Raw genomic sequence first — 6,000 nt, 5'->3', positions numbered from 1 at the left:
CATTCAGAAGAAACTGTTCATTAACTGTTAGACGTGAACATGACTGGTGTACGGAGTACCGAGGGTTGTTCACAAACACAATAAGGGGTTAGAAACTTGTTACATGGTGTATAACGGGGTTATTACGTGTTATATCAAAGGTATTCACACAATCCACAATAATTCCTCGAGGAATACGGGCCAGTGTTGAATCTACATTGCTACTATTTCAAAGCATGAAGGTCAGTATTGTTCCACGTCGTGACGGGCCCAATTTATGTGCATTAGACAGCTTGTTGTCTAGGTATATAGCGATAACAGCTACGTTTGACTGGCTGTTACTCCATCACTTTGTTACGTAAACGCCTCTGGGAGTCACCTGCACAGGCTTGTCCTCATTAGTCCGGGTTCGTTGCCAGCTATGAGGCAATATGCACACCAGTAAACTGGTTAGCCACTCTGAATACGGAAGGTTCATGTTTGGAGCAGATCAGTCTTTGTTACCACTGGCTTGTCGCTTCTTACTAGCCCTAACTGCTCGATGGCGCTGTCTAGAACGAAGGATGGGGATAAATTAAACCGCCTTGGGCCAAACAGGCCTTAATTCACTTGGCCTGCTCCTACCAACACATATCTCACTGTCCATTTTTCTCACCGCCATCGCGACTTACAAAGCGGTATTATTTTCATCTCGCTCGCGCTCCTTGGTTTATATCGCCGCATGTAGCAGCGAATCAATGCCAAGCCTAGTACATATTTTCCCGAACCATTATGGCTGGTAACAATGAAAAGTGGATTTTCAATGCACCAAATTCCACTACTCTAATACAATTGACTTGGCAATACCCCGACGACAGAATTTCGTTGTTGCGACTAGAAGCAGTGACGAACGGAATGTCACTGTGCTGAACGAGCTTGCCTCCTGCAATTGATACGCTACCGTTAAGCCACTGAACAAACGGAACATTGGCACTGTGAGACGTTGGCAGTGATCGGGTGTAGTGATTAGTGCAGCTCCCCTGTCTCCCAAGCACAGTCTCACATCACCATCAATGAGGATAGTTAGACAGTGACACGTGTCTGACTGGCAGACACAACACAAGGATCTTTACTGAATTTTCGTAAACTGGACTTCGGGACTGAGCTAGCTAAAGGTAGGGTGAGCATGTGTTGTAGTGATAGAAACAATATGTCAAACTGATGCCAATTTCCTAAGTACACCGTTTTTCTGTTGTTATGTGCGATATGCGTAATTCTGCTGGAATGGACACTTTAATTTAGAATACATTCGTCGATATTGTTAGTGCTTAGAGGTTATTTATACACACTTCATGACATATTTAATATCATTCTTATAATAGCAGTGTGAAATGTTTAACCGTATAACGAACACAAAACTGTTCTAAATATATACCATAGTTACCAATGTGACACGGTGAGTTGATTATAGCTTCAGATATCAACAATGACACTAGACCAGGGTTGTGTGTCTTCCGCCGTAATTATGTGTACGAGTTTTGTATCGTTTTATCAGAACCCTCATTCAACTCTCCTATGTGTTAGCTGTATAACAGGCTATGATAATATGCTGTCAGTTTTGCCAGGCTATAAACCGACCCAGAAGATTGGTTTATTCCCGGCATTTCGTATTGATCACGGAGTTTCTCCACGTACGCTGTAGACTTCCGCCACTCCAAGAGACACAAACGAGAGTGTGTTAGCGTCCGGGGCGTGAAGGCAGTGATGTATTACAGAACGCTCTGACAGCATTCCCTAGGGTGTCATAGATCTGTTTGTAGCGCCACTGGAATCACCCTGTCCCCCAACTGCACCACCTTCTTTCATAGCTAGGCGCAACTCACTGCCAGGAACTTTCTGCCGTGATATTTTCCGGAGATCTCTCAGAATCCGGAACGTTGAACTCTCACTCATCAACCAACAAATCCGACATTCTGTAAGATCTGATCGTATATAGAACTTCTAAGAACCGCATGTACTCTACATAGATACAAATGCATTGTCTGTTACTGATGAGACAAATGGTTTTATGTTTGTTCAGCTTCTTTAATTTTCAGTAATCCAATATGTACGGATTTGCATCTTTCCAGAACTCTGGTGCTTTTTACATATACTAAGCGTCTTTTCTCACAGTCATGGCCTTTTCCAAATTGCGCTCCACTTTCCCCCGAACATCCGTGTGTGGATTATGCAGAATTAAGAAGGTAATATTTTGGGACAGCTCTTCGTCTATGCCTGCCGCCAGTGTTTCATTTTCACCTCTTCTGTGTTTTCGACAAAATGCAATTCAGCTTTATGATAATAAATAAATGAGGATATTGTAAACGTTTTAATGTAACCGTTATAGCGAGGAATTATACACATGCACCTCATTTGAAATTTAAGTTATATTATCAATTCCCAGAAATGTCCATAAAAGATTCCAATAAAAGCTGCTGCTGGGATTCGTCATAATGGGATTCCGGGATGTGCTAATTGCAACAGAGAAAACCCTTGTTGTGGGCTACGCTCAGTACACAGGAAACTTGCCGTTGTCTGTTGTCAGCAATGTTGGGACGCTAAAAACTGCACCTTTCTCGAACGAGCAATATTTGCCTTAGCCAAGTCCCCAGATTGCTACAGTGTGTTTTTCTCGCCTCATTCGGTCCAAGTCGCCCGGGGCCAATCTGTGGTACTCCTCTGTCTCTCTCCGTAAGCCTGCAATCGATTGGCGAGGTGTTAGCCTTGGAATAGAGTGGGTGTAATGCCTATAACAGGCCCACTTTATCGGAATGTCTCCACGGAACACATGCCCGTTTGAATCAGCATCTTTTCACAAGTTCTGCTTCACATGGGCCTATGATCGGTTCGACAGAACCGATCATGACACACTTACTTTGAGAACCAAGTTGAATTAAATTATCGCTGATTATAGACAGTACCATCTCTCACCAAAAAGCAGACCGAGGCGTTAAAAAAAAGAATTAAAAAAAAATAAAATAAAATAAAAAAAGAAGAAAAGAAAAAAAAAGTGACGTCATCAGGCGTCATCATCAGTAGAGCTTCATTAGATGGTAGCGTTGGCCTTTCCGAGTTTCTTCTCAGCCAGATTCTAGGTTTTAGCCTCGCAATGCCACAGGCGATTTTCTGAAGTGCTCGCCACGATGCTGTTGCCTGTAATAATGTTACAGTTACTGACAATGGCATTTACGTTCTTGTATTTCACATGCACTGCGTTTTTCATACAAACACTTTCCTCTCATCATGCAGATATTTGTTTTTTCTGTTGCGATTCGATTTGGCACTCCATAGAGACAGTCAGTGAGAAAGTCCTGGCAGATATATGTATTGTTCCTCTATGTCTGAGCCTCCCGCTGTATTTAATATTTCTGTCTAGTATCTTGTGAATACATTCACATTATCCATGACAGTCTGGTAATATGAGATTCAGTGGTGAGTCTGATCATGATCATATGTCAGTCAGGCAACACTAGGAATATGTAGCTGATCATACATGCTAGCTATTGAGACATACTTCCCATAATATGGCCATAATGCTGTTGAAACCGAAGTTAAACCTCCTGAAAACAAACAGCAAATAAACATCTGTGTTGTAACTTCACCATCTTTTCACAACCTTCCCTCTACAACCTTTCCTCAACAAAAACCTTTCACAACCTTTTTTCCCACCTTCCCTTCACATTAAGCGACCTTTCCTCCATTTCCTCCACAGCCATCCTTCGTTCCAGGCCTTCCCTCCACAGTCAACCTCCAGAAGTTTTCCCCCACAACCTGTCATACTCCACCACCTTGTCTCCACAACCAATCTACACATCCATCCCACGACTTCCTTGACAAGCTTTCCTCAGTAACCTTGTCTCCGCAACCATCCTTCACATCATTCTCTCACCCCTCCAAAACCATTCCTCACAGCTTTACCGTCACAACCTTTCCTCCACAATCTTTGTTCCACAATCTTCCCTCCACAGTCATCCTCTACAGCTTTCTCTCCATAACCACCCTCCACAACCTGCTCTCAACAGCCATCCTTCTACAACCATCCCTCCAAAACCATCCCTCCACAGTCATCCCCTACAACCATCCCTCCACAATCAAGCTTCCCTCAGAAACCTTGCCTCTGAAACTATCCTTCACATCTTTCTCTTCACGGCCATCCTTCCAAAACCATTCCCCACAACTATGCTTTCACAACCTTTCCTCAACAATCTTCCATTTACAACCATTCCACCTCAACCTATCCTCCACAACCTTCCCTAAACAAACCATCCTCCATAAACTTCCCTCCACAACCTTCCACCACTACCTCCCCGACTCAGCAGCGGGTTTTCAGCAGTTCCCATACTTTATGACATAATTTAGAACACGATTACGTTTTCTGACTCGTTGTTTTGACAATACATTAGTAAACTCACAGTAACGAACTGTTAGGCAGCAGTCTTACCAGATTTCTTACTTAAAGTCGGTGAAAATTGAAAAGATACACACATTTTACAGAATATATTCGAGGGAAACAACTACAACATTTGCAAGAAAACGTCGTGTATCTCAGATGTGCCTGGCTGTCAAGTGGGAGCTGGAAATTGACAGATAAAAACTTAGATACGTACAAAAAAGGCATATAATAAAATTATTAGATTGTGTTCCACTCACATGCATATAAGCGACCAATTAAATAACTGAATTTGCAATCCAACCCACGAGAATTATCCCAACATCCTCAAATTGCCTACCGATATAGTGGCTGTTGAAGTATTCCTGTGGTATCTTTGTAAAGCCTGTCGCTATTTTTATATTCAGATTTGGAAGCTCTCCAAACTATCTCACCTCGGGCATCATGTATTTTTTTAGCAGATATTAATCGGCTAGGGACGTTGTGCCTTTGTGCTGTTGTTAAGTTCAATTCTGGGTGTTGTTGGCTCTGCACGGACGAGCCATCCATCATGCTTTAGGCTGTACCTGACACACGGTTGAGTTGAACGACGAGTAAGGCTAATATGGAATGTTATTTATATATTATTGATTGCATAAGATTGGATATTATAAGAAAATTGATATTTTTATATTCATATCATGAAAGCCTCTTAGATGCCTGTCGTGACCAACAAGGCGCCATGAGTTTTACCTAGGGGAAATTGGACAGTAAACGGTCACTTTCTTGGTTGTTGTTGAACGATGCTTTGGTTTCTGGGCACATCCTCTGGATGCATTCGCGTCGTCAAGGTCACATCGTCTGTAATGCGATTCCTATCCGTTGATTTCGAAAGGGGTTTTCCAGGTACTTGATTGACAGGCGTTCGTATCAATGTCGATAGCAGCAACCTGTTTTACCGTAGCTTGCCTTCGAACGACTTCTCGTTGGGAATGCTGGCTGAATAGATAACCATGGAAACACGTGCAAGACAACGCAAACAATTCTGCTCGCTGAATAATGTAATATGTCAATTTGAACTGACATGATTCTCCGTGACGACTCTGAAAGTATGAGTTGCGTCGCGCGCAGAAATTGGTGTGGCAGTGAACAGGAAATGTAATGATTGAGTGAAGGTCTATGTGCACTACAGGAAACATGTCTCTATATAAAGACCGATTACTAAATGTTGAGACCGTTTTCTTTGGAGAGCCTGTTACATCAAAACAAATTTCATTAAACCCCGTTACGTTTTAGAGTGACAGAAAATAAATGTAACAGACATTTACCAGGCTGTGTTTTAAGAGCACAGTATTTCAACATTTATTCTGCCCATCTTATAAGAAAGGTACTAAAATTTATCTTACCATAGAGTGAATATATACATATAAAGATATATATATATATATATATATATATATATATATATATATATATATATATATATATATATATATATATATATATATATAGGATTAATAATACACCTGTCGATGCCAAAAAATGTGGAAATATCACTGAAATAGTCTGGAATTAGTTTCACTCACTCCAGTATATGCAAGACTAATTTGTGGTACAAGTGGTTTATGCCTGTT

General features: G+C 41.5%; 1 protein-coding gene across 1 annotated transcript in view; it reads left to right on the top strand.

Moving 5' to 3' along the window:
* Positions 1–1,073: 1,073 nt before the first annotated feature.
* LOC135466428 (histamine H2 receptor-like) overlaps positions 1,074–6,000 on the top strand; it is a 127,131-nt gene continuing 122,204 nt past the window's right edge. The window contains exon 1 of the mRNA XM_064743887.1: positions 1,074–1,133. The gene's annotated coding sequence lies outside the window, so the exon portion shown is untranslated. The remainder of the gene's footprint in view (positions 1,134–6,000) is intronic.

This window comes from Liolophura sinensis, chromosome 6 (assembly GCF_032854445.1).
Source record: "Liolophura sinensis isolate JHLJ2023 chromosome 6, CUHK_Ljap_v2, whole genome shotgun sequence".
In the NCBI taxonomy this organism is placed as follows: domain Eukaryota; kingdom Metazoa; phylum Mollusca; class Polyplacophora; order Chitonida; family Chitonidae; genus Liolophura; species Liolophura sinensis.
Note: the sequence above shows the minus strand (reverse complement) of the source record. Positions and strands in the feature narration are given on the sequence as shown.